At 46.3% G+C, this 18479-nt stretch overlaps 1 protein-coding gene across 4 annotated transcripts in view; it reads right to left on the bottom strand.

The window, feature by feature from the left end:
- The window catches only part of LOC311527309 (ankyrin repeat and fibronectin type-III domain-containing protein 1-like), a 433614-nt gene that overhangs the window by 62167 nt on the left and 352968 nt on the right, over positions 1–18479 (bottom strand). The gene's annotated exons all lie outside the window — the stretch shown is intronic.

Below are 18479 nucleotides of genomic sequence, written 5' to 3'. Positions count from 1 at the left end.
AATTGCTATTCTATTGTTTAACATTGTGATTAATCGTGATTAATTTTTTAAATTGCAATTAATTTTTTTGAGTTAACTGCGATTAACTGACAGCCTTATTTAATATTCTCTTTCTTCTTCCATACCTATGGTAACTTAAAAAATATATATTATATCTAGGTTTTTTGTTTCTACTGGTGGCACACATCCTCACATTACCTCGATACTGGTGCACAGAACAAAATTCATTTCTCACATGGATGGAAAAAATTAAGAGGGAACATTGGTTGCCTAAATCACTTTTGAAAATCTCACCCACCACTGCCACTTCCACTCCTGGGCGGTATTAACTCTTAGCCTGCCCCAGTATGGGAAGGATTGGTGCTGCTCTTCTTCTCCCCATCCTTCCTTGGCTGTCCCATGAACAGCTCATTGCTAAGTGGTGGAATGGTGACATAATACTTATGCTGCTTTATGACGGTCCCACCTATTATCAGTAGGGCCTCCTCTCAGCTGTCGATTTTGCTCATGCTGAGATGGGGATACAGTACTGTAAGTACAATACTTACAGTACTGTAAGTCTCCCACTCCTCTCATCTTCTCTTCTCCTCCCCATTCTCCCTCTCCTTTCCTCAAGCACCTGGTGATAAATGAAAAGACTTTATAAATCCTAAATCTTGAACTCAGATGTGGAAGCAAGGAAACATGATCTTGGGGTTAAGCCACTGATGTAGGACTCAACGGACGTGGATTCAGTTCCAGTCTGCCACAGACTGCCTATGTGACCTTGGGCAAATCACTTGGAGCCCATCTATAAAATGGGAAGAATATACTTTCCTACCTACCAAGGTGTGCTGTGAGGATAAATACACAGACTCAGGAGGTGCTCAGAAACTATGGGAATGGGAGTCACATAAATATCTAAATACAAAGTGATGTCATGTTACAAACACACAGATACAAACAAGTAGGTAAAGTACAGAGCAAAGCCAGAAGTTTGGTAAGCTACATGCCAATTAGTAGCAGGGAGTCCAAGTTGGTATAACTTTGCCCTCTCCTTAGTTGCTTTTCCTGCTATATCTTTCTCTTCTGGTCCCTTAGCATGTATGTTACACAACATGCACTCCTATATACCCAGTTACTGACGTGTAACATACAGCTCCGCACACTACTCCTGAATTTGGCCCTGCTTCTTTTATTTCTTGCAGTTCAGCCTGCCAAGTACACCCAGAGCCAAGAACAGAACCCAGGAATTCTTGCTTAACCCATACTCCCTCACTCACACTGTGATCCAAAGCCTCTCCTTGAGAGGGATCCCTGGATAAAACTCAGGGTGTTGGCACCTTTTGAAACTAGCTGACTGGTCTGAATTTGGCACAAGACATCTATTGGCTGATCAGTGGCCTACACAAAGTTAATTGGTTGCCTCATTCTAGTTCTTAGGGGAAAGAAACACCCACAGCAAGTACACCTTCAACAGTTCCTTTGTGGACAGTGCCAGGAGAAACCAGAGGCCGAATGTGCCATGAGGAATAAACTATTCTCTTGCCCCTCAAAGTGAGGCCTCTAGGCACACTGGTGCATGTGTTAGGAGAGAAGCTTTCACAGTTGCACTATGTTGTAGAGGACATAGTGAGCACTTTGCTGTTCCAGGCTGTCAGTTAGTACCTTGCACCAACACACTGAAAAGTGCAGCCAAAGTCACAAAGTATCCATCTGTTTGAGGTTTCATGCAGAGTGAAGAGACCTATGACATACTAATGCATTTAAACCCCAGGAACAGTGAATCCTAACCTGTGTTTCACAGCCGTTTTTTATCCAAATGTTGGAAGGCTACTTCCAGTTTAATCATGCTGGTGTGTTAAACCTGCAGTCAGGCTGCCATGTCCCCAGCGCAGAGGAGCAAGAGGGTGAGAGATATTGCGGTCAGACTTAGGGAGGGCCTGCCGGTGTTCCTGTGAAGCATGACATTCTTGTTCTCAGTGTCTCCAGATCATAGGCTAGGAGGGAAACAGCCAAAGATAAGGCCCACGAGAAACTTCACGTTTACAGGAAAGAAGAACTATTTCTGCTTGCGACATGCCTTTTGCAGCTAATGACCTGTGTAAAGCAAAGGCCAGAAAAACACTGGGAGGACAGGATCTCTTGGCAACATTAGCATGGAGTTGCTTACAGAAAGGGAGGCAACTGCTCCAACTGGTTAACCTTTTCCTTTCTTGATGAGACCTCAGCTATGCATCTTCAAGCCAAGTTTTCTGTTGGACAGATACTGGATGTAGACAAGGAAAAGGGAAGTAAGTGTTAGCAAATGGCAAAATGTTACCACAGGGAAACTGGATCACAATACTCCTATTCATACACATCCTTGCCTCCTCATACATTTCAGGATCCAATTCCAAACTGTCCCCGTAGAGTCTGATTGTGCAAATTTCAAGAAGCCTATCATGAGGGCCTCTGCAGCCACACTGCCTGGGGAGCCCCAAGAGGCAGGATGCAATGGCTTTGCTTTGGCCTGGTTATCAACTATATCACAAATCACTTAGTCTTGAATCAATATCGCGGTTAACTGTTCAGAGGCACAGGACTGAGCTTTATTAGATATCAAGGTGGGCCATTTCCAGCACAAATCCAGGTTTTCTTACCCCTCCCCACCAAACCCACTCTCCTGTTAGTAATAGCTTATCTAAAGTGATCACTCTCCTTACAATCTGTATGATAATCAAGGTGGGCCATTTCCAGCACAAATCCAGGGTTTAACAAGAAGGTCTGAGGAAGGGCGGCGGGGGGGGGGGGGGGGGGGGGGGGGGGAGGAAAAAACAAGGGGAAATAGGTTACCTTGCATAATGACTTAGCCACTCCCAGTCTCTGTTCAAGCCTAAGTTAATTGTATCCAATTTGCAAATGAATTCCAATTCAGCAGTCTCTCGCTGGAGTCTGGTTTTGAAGTTTTTCTGTTGTAATATCGCAACTTTCATGTCTGTAATCGCGTGACCAGAGAAATTGAAGTGTTCTCCGACTGGTTTATGAATGTTATAATTCTTGACATCTGATTTGTGTCCATTTATTCTTTTACGTAGATACTGACCAGTTTGACCAATGTACATGGCAGAGGGGCATTGCTGGCACATGATGGCATATATCACATTGGTAGATGTGCAGGTGAACAAGCCTCTGACAGTGTGGCTGATGTTATTAGGCCCTGTGATGGTGTCCTGCTATTGAGGTACAGGCTGGTCCTGAACTCACATCAATCATTCCAGACCACTGAAGTTCCTACATTTTTCATCTAGAATTTATTCTTAAACCTTGTAAATCTGGGATCAGACACCAGAGTCGTTAGTAAACATTGCTGTTGATTTTACAAAAAGCACCAGGGTTAGGGTTTCTGGTGACTCCCTGTGTGTGTTGTGCCCTGTACCGCTTACACTTCTGGAGTTGACGCTGCCCGGGGAGCAGAGACTGAAAAATGTCTCCTCTTCCCCCAAACTGTTGTTCTGTCCACTGGCATCTTTCCCACAACAGAACCCTCTCTTCTGTGTGTTGAGTGCTGAGAAGAGGAGGCATCTCAAACTGCCTGGTTCTAGCCAGCGGCAGTGAGAAAAGAGGGAACTGAAATAGAATGCCCAAGTGTCTCTGTTGTTTGCTGCAGGTCTGTGGAGTTTCAAGCAATTGGATTTTTAAAACAAATTGTGAGCTTATTTGGGTTTTAAATGTCACTGTAACAGCAGCCACTGGAGCCAGAGGATTCCTACACCTGCCATGTGACAGGGGGAATTAACCATTCATAAGTCTGGCCCATGTTAGGTGACTGTTGCCAATGTAAGGGGACTGTTGCCCCCTTAGCAACATTCAGTGGGGGTGTTTTGGTTGGCTAGCTCCCAGTACTAAAACGGGAAGGGTCTATGGGAAACCAGGACCCTGAGACTGACAGTCGCCAGGAACAATGGGGAGAGGCCAGTGCTCCAGGTCAGCCTGAATGACAGGGTGGGCAGGCTAATCAGAGAGTCAGGAGGCCAGGGAGGACCCATTCTCCAGGTGAGATGGATTTGCCTGGGTCAGACAGAGTGGGGCCGAGCTCAGGAGAAAGCAGGGGCCCAAGGAGCAGAGCTGTGCCAGATCCAGAGGGACCAGAAGAGCAGCCCAGAGAGAGCAGACCCTGTCCTGGGAGCAGAGCTGCAGCCCCAAAGCCAGAGGCACAGCCCAGAGAGAGCAGACTTGCCCTGGGAGCAGAGCTGCAGTAACCAGAGCCAGCGGGGCCAGAAAAGCAGCCCACAAAGCAGGTCAGTGCTGGGAGCAGAGTCACAGAAGCAGCCTGCAGAGAAGATCCCGTGCTGGGAGCAGAGCTGCAGCAACCAGAGCCAGAGGGGCCAAAGAAGCAGCCCAGGGAGCTGGAGGCAGAGCAGCAGCAGCGGTGCTGAGACAGAGTGGTGGAGCTGGGGCTGGAGCAGTCCGGAGCTGGGTGCAGTGAGCATCTGGGGAGAGCGAGGGGGACCCTGGGCAGTGGGCCCAGCACAGGGAGACGCCTGTGATCAGAAATTGGTTAGTCTCTAAGGTGCCACAAGTACTCCTTTTCTTATTGTAAGGAGAGTGATCACTTTAGATAAGCTATTACCAGCAGGAGAGTGGGGTAGGGGGAGAGAAAACCCTTTGTAGTGATAAACACCCATTTTTTCATGGTTTGTATGTATAAAAACATCTTCTGTATCTTCCACAGTCTTCCACAGTATGCATCCGATGAAGTGAGCTGTAGCTCACGAAAGCTTATGCTCAAATAAACTGGTTAGTCTCTAAGGTGCCACAAGTACTCCTTTTCTTTTTGCTCAATAGCAGGGTTTGCTCACAGGGGGTTCCCTGTTACTGAGAATGGCAATTCCTGCAACTCTACATCCAAGCTATTTCGAAGGCTCAGATTCTCTGGTAATGAATGGCAACTGAAGGGTCTGGGTGGATCAGAAGACAGACTCCCAGCTTTGATTTGGGGTTGGGTCCAGCTCTAGCACTCTTAGGCCCTTGATAGAAGGGTGAGGGCTTACTTGAAACTGGAGGCATTGACACCCTCACTAGACAGCAACGGAGTCTTACGGCTGAACATTGTTTTATTGAATTCTAAAGAAAAGAAGAACCAGAGAGAAGTTGTTTAAAATACTGCACTGATGTTACAAAATGTTCTGTATTTTGTAAATAAAAACTTTATGCTAAAAATATTTCCCCAATGAGTGCTTTCTCCTAAACTAGAACTGTCTGGGCAGCTCCAGGAGATGACTGTCCATGAGGACTACTGGCCATGGGGACTTGCTGCACAAGTGCTCCCTGGCCTGCCAGCTGAGCAAGGGAGAGCACACAGAGCATCATGGGATGGAGACAGGTGTGCAGTTGCTCCACCTACTTCCCATCTGCACTAGCTCTGCTGCTCTTTGAACTGAGCCCATCAGGATGTAAGTGTTCCCAAGACTTCCCCTACACTGGGGCAGTCATGCTGGTCCTGGGAATCTGGTGAAACTTTCACAGCACTTTGGTCTCTGCAAAGGTGTGATGGGGTGTTCTCTCCACACCCCAGCACTGAAGGGGTTAAGGTGACAAGAGAGGCCAATTAGCCATATGCTGCTCTTGCTGGGCAGGAACATAGCCTAGGAGTTGAGGTTGGGGGGCCTGCAGGAACGTAAGCCTGCAGTCACACTCCCTAATACAAGGGGGAGAGTAGGAGCCTGACAAAGGCAGTGTAGGAAGCTGTCCAGGGAAGGAGCAGTGAAGTCCAAGAAAGCATAGACCTCAACTGCTGGTTTGAGGGTCCCTGGACTGGAATCCGGAGTTGAGGGTGGGCCTGGTTCCCCTACCAGCCACTGCAGGAGTGGCACAGTCAGCCCAGTGGATATGGAGACTGCATGAGACTTTGTGGAAAGAGACTGGTGAGACCCCGGAATGGGAGGATGAGTGTGATTTGGACGGAGGGCTAAGCCAAAAAGGAGAGGACTGCAGCTCCTCACTAGTGAGAGAGGGGCTGTGGAGGGAGTGACTGAGGCAATGGGCTAAGTGACCACAGGATGGGACGCAGAGAGTAGTGAGCTAATTCCCAGATGAGCCATGAGGAGGTGCTGCTGAGCAGTGAGTAGCAGACCCCGTTAAAGCAGGGAAGGGGAAGTTCACCCTTGTGCAGCAGGTAGGCAGAATTGCAGCATGGGTGGTGCAGAGTTGCTGTGCTGGTCCATGTGGTGAACCTTACCCAGAGCGCTATACAAGAGCTTCAGATGCCAGGACTGACCCTGGAAACACCTACATTCCCTAGTGAGGATGAAGTTTCCGGATGCTTAGGTCACCCTTCAAGTGGGAAGGAGATGGTCCTGCTGCAGGAAGGAGATGGTCAGCCATATTCTGCCCTCCTTTATACCCATTAAACCCCACTGGTGTTGAGGACTGTGCACTGGGTGTGACTGAGGGCAGGGTTTGCCTAGCATTCCAGGAGTCCCATGGGGGCAAGGCAACATTCACTGCTTTAAGGCTGAGTTCTCTGCAAAATGCCCTTCGTACAAAAGACAAAAAAAAGATGGGTGGTTTGACCACTTGCTAACCAGAAATGACCCATCAGCTGCAAGCCCCATGGCCCAGACAGCTTCCCCTGCAGTGCAGTGGCACAAAATATCTCACTCCCACTGCACCTCTCGTCTGTTCTGCACAGGCGCTATGTGCAAAGGGAAGCAGAATATGGGAGCCAGGGAAGGAAAAAGATAAGGAGGTAGTTGGCCTCTGGAGGTGTATATGAAAAGTGGAGTGGGAAGAGCAAGGTTGAACATCGCAGTCACGTGGGGATTAAACACTCTAGTGACATGCTCTGTTGCAAATACCAAATATGTGTTGTACCATCCCCTCCCCACCCTCCAGCTGCCCTAGCATTTTAACATTGTATCAAGGAAGGCATGAAGCACTACAGAAACACTGGAACCAAGGGGTGAGGAAAGGAGAGGAGAATGGGCACATGGATTGGGCCTCAATTCTGTAAGATGCTGAATATCCTCCACTTCCGTTGGCTCGGACAGGAGTGGCAGGTGCAGGATCAGGGCCGTGGTGAAGAGAAACCTGATGCTGAAATGGAAAACCAACCATCCAGACAAAACCAAAGCAAACAGGCAAGCCCCTTGTCTTTTTCCATCTGTACATCTCCTAAGTCCCAGTCTGGTGCTTTAACCACAGGCCACATTTCGCTCTGGGTTCAATGGGGCTGCTCCTGACCTTCTCTGGTGTGAGGGAGAGGAAAATCAGGCCCATTAGTCCCGGTGGAACACATGCTTCAGTTTTTACACTGACTTCTTAGGGTGTGCCTAAACTGTAGTCTTAGCCCCTGCTCCTACATGTGTTTTTGCTTAGCCCCTGACCATCCACTCACCAATCCCTCATGCATGTGCTTGCCGGCACTTGGGACCTATGCTCGCTAGCATGGCTGGGGGAATGAGTTACGGCAGCAGCTGTGCTTTAGCTCAGCTGAAACCTGCCCACTTTGCAGGCAAGATCACTGAGTGCTGAAATCCTCCTATGCTCTTCACACAACTTCCCCAAAGGGACAGACAAGTTCTCCCACAATTGGCACAGGTGACAGGAAAAGAATCCTAGAGCATCTCAGCACAAAGAACCATGGCATATGCCCATGAACACATACAGGCAAGCACAGAAACAGTGAGGACACAGTAACACAGGTAAGGGATGTTGCAGCCAGGCTAGGCTAACCTGCGTGCCCAGATCCAGGTGCCAATCACTCGGACTAACTATGCACTGTGTAGATGTACTCTTGGCTCTCCGTCTGAAATACGGAGATAATGCTTCCCATCTCCCACCCTTTGTCTGGCCTGGGAGCTCTTCACGGCAAGGTTTCTGTGCAGTGCTGAGCACAATGGGGCCCTGATCTCAAATGGCACATTTAGGAGCTACTGGAATACAAATAACAATAATTTGATTTTCCCCATGATCAGAAAAGAAACCTGGCTTTTTACTTGATTCCTTCTTCGTTGGTGCCCCAGCATGACTGACGATGCCAGCATAGCTCCAGTGACAGTGCTGAGACCCCATCCTGCAAACTGTTCTGTGTGAGTGGGCCTTACAAGGTGTATCTGTGCAAAGCCACAATGGATGGGATCCTTCTGCACAGAGCAGTTTGCAGGACTAGGGCCTAGCTGGGGCTGCCGAATCAACAGTAACAGCAGAAGTAAACATTGGTTTGTGTAGGTCCTAGGGTAGGTCTATACTACCTGCCAAATCGGCCGGCAGCAATTGATCCAGCAAGGGTTGATTTATCGTGTCTAGTCTAGACGTGATAAATCGACCCCCGAGCGCTCTCTCCTGGACTCTTGCACTCCAGGGCCATGAGAGGTGCAAGCAGCCTCGAGGGGGGAGCGACAGCAGCCGACTCACCACAGTGAAGACACCGCAGTGAGTACGTCGACTTCAGCTACGTTATTCATGTAGATCGATCCCCTGCTCCCCCAGTGTAGACCAGGCCCCAGATAAACACTGGCTCCCCCAGCTGCCCTTATTCCTTGAGGGAGAAGTGGTGGACATTTCTAAACTAAATGTTGTGAATCTGGTGAACGTCCATTTAGCCCCAGTTTAAAGGTCGCACTTTGGTCGAAATTACTCCAGTATTTGTGCTTCTCACAAGCTTTGACCTCACAACTGAAGTTTTCAAAAGCCACTGCCTGTTATTTGGCACGGCTGCAAACAGTGGAAGACATCATTTACTACACAGGTAGAGCCTGAATCAAGTGAGTCTCTCCATTGCTTCCGATGGGCTTTGGAGCAGGCTCTTGTTGCCATGGTCTATTTATCATGAAGCCTCCTGGTTTCTAACATCAGCATATTAAGATTAAGCAGCAACCTTCTGGCAGTACAAAGAGAACACTATAAGTGGCTCCATCACATCACTGAAGGGTGCTATCTGCTGTTGCATAAGGCTTCCCAGTTCATTGCAGAAATGGGTGCTTGCTCACTTCTCTACCCACTTTCTCACAAGCTTTCAGCACCAGCTTCTATCTTGCACACTGCTGCTTTAATCACCCTGAGAGAAATCCCCTCCTCCCCCCAACTACGGGACCACACACCCTATAGGTGGTACTTAATCCTTAAGTGAGGCTTGTAGTGTGTTGGCCTTGTGTGATGGTCCACGGCACAGGGCCTAATTTCACTTGCTGGGCTTAAAATACAAGATGAGTTTAGAAAAGCATCTCCCAAATCACGTCAAGATTCTCCTGTTTTGCCCCTGCCCGTGCAAATGACTGGAGCAAACAGAGGGGGGGAGAAATGCTGGTTTGAACCCCAGAGTGCATTTTGATTCAATGGCATTAATGACCCTGTTTCTGTGAGGGCTAAAGTTCTACGCTGAAAAAAAAAAGGGGGGGGGGATTTTCAGCTCTAATGCGTAACTCTTTGCTGGAAACAGGACTTACAGAACCAACATGGTGCAAACTGTGACTTGTTTGCAATTTGTGAATGATCCGCAGGCCATGGATTATGTGCTGCATTATTTCAAACAGCAATTACCTTTGAGACTCTCACACTGTTTGCAGAGAACTTTGCAAACAGGATTGTAGCAAGGCGGGACTCACCGGCGCCGCGCCTCCTGTCGGTAGTCCTGGGAATTAGCTCTGCCGCCCCAGAGCGCCCTCCGCATGCCGGTGTCTCACCTGCCACTGACCCCCGTGTCCCTCCCAGACCCCGGTGTACCTCTACAGCAGAGTTCTACCCCCTGCAGTAACCCCACAGCTTTGGGTCTCCCCTCCCCAGGGAACCCCCAACCCTCTATCCCCACCTCGCCTCAGTCTATGGCTACTGCCAGTCACCATCTAGCCCCCGCTCGCTGGGGCAGACTGCAGTGTATAAGCCATTCATCATTGGTAAAGGGGGGTTTGGACCTGCTGCCTTTGCCTAACCCCTGGGCTGCAGCCTCTGCAACCCCAGTACCTGGTTTGGCCTTTGACAAGGCCTGCAGCCTGGGGAGTTGCCAGGCGGGAGCTCCTCTCGCCTTTCAGGGCCAGAGCAGGTGACCACCCCACTACAAGGATAAAAGATGATTTTTGTCAAATAAATTATTCACTGTAAATTATTTACTAATGACAAAGCTTGCTTTTCTCTGGGTACCTTTATGGGCCACCTCACCACAGGATGTGAGCACCTCACAGTCATTAATTAATTTATCCTCATAACATCAGGAAGGCAGGGAAGTGCTATCCCCACTTTACAGAGGGGGGATTGAGGCTCAGCGCTTAAGGCCCAGGTTGTCAAAGGTATTTCGGTTCCTAACTTCCATTGAAATCAGCGGAAGTTAGGAGCCTAAATTCCTTTGTGAATCTGGGTCTAAGTGATTTGCCCAAGGTAACAGAGGGAGTCTGGGGCACAGCTGAAACCAAATCATCTGGCTCCTACTTCAGGAGCTTAGCCCCAGAGGTTCTCAACCTGGGGGTTGAGAACAGGGGTCAAGAGGTTTGCAGCTAGATGGAAGGGGATCCTGGCTAGATGGGAGAAGATTCCAAGGTGATCTTGGTATGGAAAATGGTGTTCCAGTAGGTAAACAGCTAACCCCCCTCCTTAACATAAAGCCCCCCCTTTCAGTGAGTGGTGAGAGGAGGAGGAGGGAGTTCAGCACTTACACAGGAGCCTCCCTGGTTTCTGGACTGCAGTTCTTCTTTCCCACATTCGTTTAACACAAACCTAGTTTCCAGGGGCCTGATCCTGAATCACTTATTAAAGCAAAACTCTGTCGGAAAAGCCACTGGGAGTGTAGCCGGAACGAAGAGCTCAGGCTCAGGTCCTACTGTGTGTTAGCATTTGGCAATCCTGAGTTTCACAAAGCAGCATCGCACACTGGAGCAGACCGCAAGTGCAGTGTCAAAGTCCAATTCCATACAGCTAATTCAATAAGTCACAGATACCATTACTTCATAAGGCAGAGAGACTCCAAAGTTATTAGGGGAATTGGAAGTGGGGGGAGGAAAAGTTGAAATGGAGAAGGGAGAGAGACAGGGAGGGTGGGGAGGGGGGGAGCTAAGACAAGCAGCAGAACAAAACATCCCATAAATCATGAGAAGCTGCTGAAATACCAGAACAAATGACCCCATAGCTTGGCCATTGTTCCTGCGTGATGGCTTAAAGCGCTCCCAGTCGAGACAAAGTGCCTCCAGGTTTGTTTCAACACTGTGCCTGCCCCATTCAGAGCACTGCATGAGATTCTGGGGAAGGCCTATGTGGTTTAGGAATAGTGGCTGAGATTTGCAAAGCCGCCTACGGGAACTGGACACTCCATTCCCATTAATTTAGTGGGCTTTGGGCATCCTCAGCTCTAAGCCTGCTTTGAAAATCTCATGTGACAGGAACACTCTCACTAGTCACAGGTTTGACCAAAGCACCTGCACATACCCCAGACCCACACATATGTCCCCCACCTCCTCTTTAATTATCAAGGGCTGTTCTTTTCCCCCCACACTCTAGTTATTTTTTCCTCTCTTTGGCTAAGGTCTTCTTAAGAGCTTGAAAATTAAACAGGCCTAAATCTCATCTCACTTAACCTCATGTACATCAGGAGTACTAGGATATGACAATGAAAACACACTGGTCACTTCCATGTTAAGTGCGAATCATTTTCACATTCTGGTTCTCATGCCTCAGCCCAAATCTGCAATTGTGGAGGTCACATACCGCAAGGGAATACTTAAACCCAAAGAGAAAGTCTACAGCATTACAAAATTTGAAACTGCATCATAAAAACATTTCCATTAAAAGCGTTTTGCTTTTTAACCAGACCTAAAATGTGGGCTTGAGCAATCTGCCAATAATAATGCAATGACACCTGGCTCCTCTGTGGTGCCTGGAAAGGGGCTGGTACTGCAGAGACACACTGCCCCAACCTGGAGCGCCGGGACGCACCTTGCCAAAAGAAGGTATGGTATCTCTAAGGGCTCTACTGCAGAGGGAGCACCCTTTTTAGGGCCTACCCACACTACAGTGTTCAGGGTCAGCTATACTTGCCAGAGGCTAGTGCTTTTGTGGATGCTAATCCTGCACAGTCCTTGTGCTCAGGGGAATGCATGATCAGCACGTCTACCTGGTCTCTGTGTAGGGGCATAAAGGGGAAACCTTCTTGCCTCTTTTCCCCAGCCATGCAGGGGCAGGCACAATCCAACCCTCAATAAGCTTCAACGTCTAGGTTTCCTTATTAGCCTCATTTTACAAATAGGGGGAACTGAGGAACAGAGATTAAGTGATTTACCAATGCACAGCCAGGAACTGAACCCAAACATCCTCTCATCAGTGATCCTTTAACTGCTTGCAATGGACTGCCAAAATGCAGAGCAGAGATACATGGGAAAGTGTGGAATGTACAGTATTTTTATTAAAATAGCTTAGAATAAGCTAGTCTCATGATACATTACAGTGAGGCTCCCCAATGTGAAAAACGTGAGAAAGAAGTGCAGAGAAGGGGGGAGTGATTAGAAAAAAAGAACATAAACAAAGGGAAAGAAACAAATTGGGGAGATATGCAAAACAACCAGAGGTAAAGGGGCAGGAAAGGAAAAGTAGAGAGGGAAGAGAAGCAGAAAGAACCCGAGGTTAAAGAAAGAAAAAACAGAAAAGGAGAGAGTGAATTAATGAAAGATGAACCAAATCAAATGGAACTGAAAGATACAAGCCCGGAGCATGAAAAAAAGAAACATCGAAGGAGATGGAATCTGAGACAAAGGCACTAGAATTTCTGATGAAGTCCCTTGCAAGAGGGTGTTAAAGGGACAAGCTGAACACAGACTTTATTATGGATTAAAAGCCGCTTAAGAGATGATGTAAAATAGAGAAATAACTGATAATTTCTAAGTATGCAAAAAGTTAAAGGTGATCTGTGGCAAAGGGATAAAATTGGTTTGTGGGAAGATTTCTGCTTGTTTTTTTTTAACCTTAGAAATACCAAGAATGTCAAATTTTGTCATCTCCGGTTTGCTAGAGGACTCAATGAAGGTGTTAAAGGTGGGATGTTTATTTTCTCAGTCCTTACTTGAGTAGGAGAAGGTGCTGAATCTTTAACAACGAGACCTTTTCTCCCATGTGTTGCTTGGTCACTGAAGTTAAACAGGTATTACAAACAAACAGAAATCAATACGTTATAAACAGTGTCACTGAAAATCCCTTCCTCTCTCAATTTCCTAGTTTGCTCTCTCTTGGAACCTGTGATACCACAATCTTATAATTTCTCCACCTGCCCATACAATCTTTCAACACAACAGACCTGAATTTCTAATATAAGAAATAAGCAGGGAAAGAATAATTTTAAAAATAAAAACACTGTTCAGGCCTTCTTCATATATCCTACAAAAGCCACTATGTGGATATTCCACTCTCTGCATGTCCCCTCCCGCTGCACATCAGACTGCCCCACAACCTCTCAGCCCGGCCTCTGAAGCATTAAGGATTGGGATTTGCCATGAGCACGATCCCAGACGAGAAGGACCAATGGTCTGAGGCAGTATGGCATATTCATAGATCCCTAACAGAAGGGACTTTGTGGGACCAGCTTAAAAAAATAGCCTAAAAAAGTCTAATAATGAAGTACTTATATTAGTAAATAACATATGAATGAAATAAGTGTTTTCTCAATACTTCACTCCCCCCACCCTTTTTCTTACCAAGTAGAACATAGCAGGCATCGTGTAGTTACAGCTAAACTCAGGAGCAAAATCTTGTTTCACTTGCTTTTTAGAGTACATAAATATGTGCTGCCTAAATAAAGCGTGTACTGTGCCACAGGACCAACAGGGACCATTGATGTTTTGCATCTCATGGACACAGGGCAAGGGGAGCCAAGCAAGCTGGGTTCTAGACTCTCCTCAGACACTGACTGCCTGTGTGATCTTGGGGGCTAATCACTGAGGGGCAGATATTTAAAGGTATTTAGGCACCTAATGGGATTTTCCAAAGCATCTAGGTGCCTAGCTCCTGTTGAAATCATTGAGTTTTGGAAACCTAAATTCCTTTGAAAAGCAGCATTTGGGTGCCTACTCTTTTGGGTGCTCAGCTTCTGACATTTAGGGCCTGATTTTCAGAGGAGCTAAATAACTGCGGCTCCTATTGTGGGTGTTCAGTAACTCGGAAAATCGAGCCCTAAATGGGCACTTCAAATCAGTGGGCCTCAAAATTTGAAAATTTTAGCTTCAGCCTCCTGGTGCCTCATTTTCTGCATCTAAAGAATGAGGAACACTTACACACCTGACGGAGTGCTGTGAGAGGTAATCAATGAATTGGATATGTACCAATATATGTATTATTATTTATGTTACCAGAACAAATAAGAGGCCTGGTCTTGGACCCCACTTGCTAGGACACGGACACACACACACCAAAAAGAGCCTGCAAGTTTGATTTACAAGTACACATTAGGTACTTTTACATAAAACTGAGGAATGTAAATGTACATGTCCAAGCACTGACAACATGGGTTCCAGTCCTGCAAAGACAACTGCAGACCTCCAGGTCCAACCAAAACCCCATTGTGTGGGGGAGCTAATGGAATGATGACATTACAAAGCCAAGCAAGTAAATGTCCCCTTTGCAGGGCCTGGCTTTAGCGTACAAAGTGTTACCTCCACATGTGGTCCACATTTTCGAATGGCAATCCACTCAGCTTGCAGATGTGCGTCCGTCCACAATATTGTGGATGTGAGCACCTGCACACATCCTTTTCCAGCACCAACTCCAATGCTTAGGTGATGGGTTTAAAATGCTATTATCTGCCAGTGCATGTTAGTGCTGAACAGTGTGCAGGTGGGTGTCCGCACAGGCACGCTGCGGCTTTGAAAACTTGGCCATGTATGTTTGAAAGTAAATTAAATTCTCATACTGGAACAATATGCCTACTGCAGCTCCTGGATTTCCTACTGAACCAGAACAACAGCGGAAGGGGTAAGTAGAAGATCCAAACAATATCCCATGAAGACATTAAGATGCTTAGGGGCTCAGTTATGGCTCTGACTGTTACAGTATGCTTATGTATATATAGGCTTGGCAGAATTCAATTTTTAGGTTATAATTTTGACAGATAATATCAATGTTTATTTTTAAGCATTTTTTCTATTCTCAATTTAAATTTTTACAGTTGCACAAAATTATGGGTTTTAAGCATTTTCCTCTATTTTTATTTATTTAAATTTTCAGTTGTGGGAAATTGGGAAGGGTGGGGGGGGGATCAGACAATTATTTAATGATAGCAGAGGTTGAGATTCAAAAAGTTAAAACTTTATAATAATCAAAACATAAAATGTCAACATCATGTCAAAACATACAAAGTCAATGTCCTTAAATCAAACTCTTAACAAGTTCTCAAGTATCATATTCCTTACTTTGCCTCTGTACATTTCAATTATTGATGGAAATATTTTTTGTCAATTTGTGTGTGTGAGGTGAAATCAACATTTACCAATAAAAATCTAATCATTCCAAGCTTATGCATAGGGTAGTATCTTTGAGACCTGTCAAGAAGTTCTTGATGAGAGAAGTCAGAATATGTGCAGGAAGGAATGAAGCCTGAATGTTGTGCTGTCTTAGTCCACTTTCTTTTGTACACTTGACTACTGAACACTAGAGCTAGGTGAAATTTTTTGGCCAAAATATTTTTTCGGCAAAAAATGCAGTTTCAGCAACACCAAAATGTTTTGCAGATTCGTGCCGGTTTTGCTGAATTGTTTCAGTCAAAACCCCCAAGCACCCCAAGATTTTGAAAAAAATCTGTTCTGTTTTGACATTTTTCTAAATGAAATGTTTCAATTTTTCAGTTCAAAATGACTTTTTGTTTTGAAACTTCCTTTAATTTGATTAAATACACACCCAAAACTATTTTAAAATGAGCAAAATTGACACAAAATATTTTGTTTGACCCAAACAATTTTTTGATTTTTGGATTTTCCGAACATTTTGAAAAATTTCTTGGGTTGACCCAAAACATTTCTTTCCTCCACCCCAGTGACTTGCAAGCCCCATTATTCACACTGCTTGACTGAACACTTGTGAATCTGGTCTCCCAAAAGAAGAGGAAGAAGCAAATTGCCCAGCTGCGATGCCTGAGGATGGGGTGCCTTGGAGAGGCATAGTACCTCATCTAGAGGCCTAGGAGAAGAACAAGAAGTGCAGCCCTTAACTACACCTTCACAAGTGAAGTTAGTGCTTTCCTACAGTATCACCAGCCTGACCCCGAGAGCTGGGTTTCCCCTGCCTGGAAATGGCCCACCTCGTGCTGCAGTGTGCTGCCAGCAGAGGTCAATGGCTGCCTCCACCCCCTTTGCTCTGGCAATGCTGGGAGTCAGACTATGCCTGATCTCTATGGGTGTATTATGGTGGGTTGACAGGAAGTACTCTTAGCATACCTGTGCAGGAAGGCAGGTGTAAGTGAGCCACAGGTGTTGCAAACTGCCGGGTACAAACGTGAATGGGGGATGATTGTTACACTCCAGTGTACATTCCAGGTTACATTCAGGCATTAGAACCCCCGACAGGTGGGATAACCTTAGAAAAATTACAAGGAGTCCAGTGGCACCTTAAAGACTAGCAGATTTATTTGGGCATAAGCTTTCGTGGGTAAAAAACCTACTTCTTCTGATGCATCTGAAGAAGTGGGTTTTTTACCCATGAAAGCTTATGCCCAAATAAATCTGCTAGTCTTTAAGGTGCCACCAGACTCCTTGTTGTTTTTGTGGATACAGACTAACATGGCTACCCCCTAATATTAGAAAAATTGTCATTCCGAGCCACAGATTGTCTATCCTTGGTCTCCAAAGTGGTTGTGTTTGGCAAGTTTTACCTAAAGGTGATTACTCCTCACTAAGGATTTGTTTCCAGGCTGCCTCACAAAACTCTGTGAAATATTATCATTTATTATTGCCAAACAAACATGAGACAGCTGGCTCCCCCCAGCACTGACAGCTGAAGCTGAAACATACTCCAGAGATAATATGGAAACTCGGTAAGAATTAAATGGTTAAAGGTGACCAGCAAAGGGGGATGGATGGGAATTGGGCTTGTGCCTTTTTTGCTTCTTTATGCTGGAAAAAGAAGGGCTGAACTGGGTTTTTTGTTTGTTTTTTGGGTTGCACATTAGAAATTTAGGTCTTGTCTAGTTTGGAAGATCCCATGGTGGTTGAAGGATGGAATGAGGACATCAGAAGAGCTATGAGAGTGAAAGCTGAGCAATTGGAAAGGAAAGGGATTTTTAGTCAGGTTGTTTAAAAATCTGTGGGTTTTGTTCATACCTATTTAACTTTGATGCCTAATTACCATTCTGGAGAAAGGCAGCCTATCTGAAGGATTCAACACCCTCACTCCTTCCATTAAGCAGTTAGAGCTTAGAATAAATGGCCCAGAATTCTCCAGCAAAAGCAGGGAAAAAACAGACTTGACATTCCTAAGGATTTTTTTTTAAAGTTCTGATTTCTTTATCCAATCAAGAATAAGAATAAGAATAATAATAATTAATAATAAAGGCACAATTCCCATTTTGAGAAAAATCCTTCCCTAATGCTGAGAGGATTGAGCTATGAGCAGGCTCCAAGATTATCTCATCAAGACACACAAACCATGGATAAATTATTTCCATCTCAAACAGGTGAGCAGTCTCAGAATAAAGCTGGCAGTTTAGCTCAAACTGGAGCAGTGCATGCAGAGTCTCAGGGGTGGAGGGGTGTCACACCTACAGAACACCACAATAAAAATATTTTGCACTGCTAGAGCACGTCACCCAACGATCTCAAAGCACTTTACAAAGGGAGGCAAGGATCATGACCCTCATTTTACAGAGGAGGAAATGAGGCACCGTGAAGTGAAGTCACTTACCTAGAGCAAGTCCATGGCAGAGCTAGGAATAGATCCCAAATCTCCTGACACCTTGCACCATGCTCTAACCATCAGACAACCCTGCCTCCTACAACCGCAGCCTGCTCCAGTTTATATACATTAGGTGGGTGGCTGGCTGACAAGGTGCCAGTTGCACTGATCCCCTGACAGCTGGTGAGGGAGGCTGGGTGGGGCCTGCATGTGGAATGAAGGGGTGGAAGCCGTGGGAGTCCCACGTGGCTTCAGCTTCCTGCTCCACCCCTCCAAAGCTCCTAAAGGAGGGAGAATGTAAAGGTGTCTAGAGGCTGTTCAAGCAAAAGACCTCCTTTGCCTGGTCTCCTGGCTTCTCTTTACCTTGAGCCAAAGGACTCGCATTGGAGCCTGGATCCCTTTGTTTTGCAATAACACCGGGCAGCGAGTTTGTTTATTCACTCAGAACAAATAATCGTCTTAATTAAAAGTTTTTGCCGAAGCTGTATCCATCCCACATAGTTAGCGCTCATCATCTGCCTCCCACACACCTCCTGGAGCATGCTCCCTGCTCCCCCAGAGATACATTCATGGACTAGCAGGGCAAACAGGAACCCAGTGCTGACTCCCAACCTTGCAAAGCTTCTTTTAGCCTCCCGAGTCCCCTCTGCCAACATGGGCAGAGAGCT

The sequence above is a fragment of the Lepidochelys olivacea genome (assembly GCF_965140295.1).
Source record: "Lepidochelys olivacea isolate rLepOli2 genome assembly, chromosome: 10".
NCBI lineage: Eukaryota > Metazoa > Chordata > Testudines > Cheloniidae > Lepidochelys > Lepidochelys olivacea.
The sequence above is the reverse complement of the archived record's forward strand: the minus strand, read 5'-3'. Positions and strand labels throughout refer to the sequence as shown.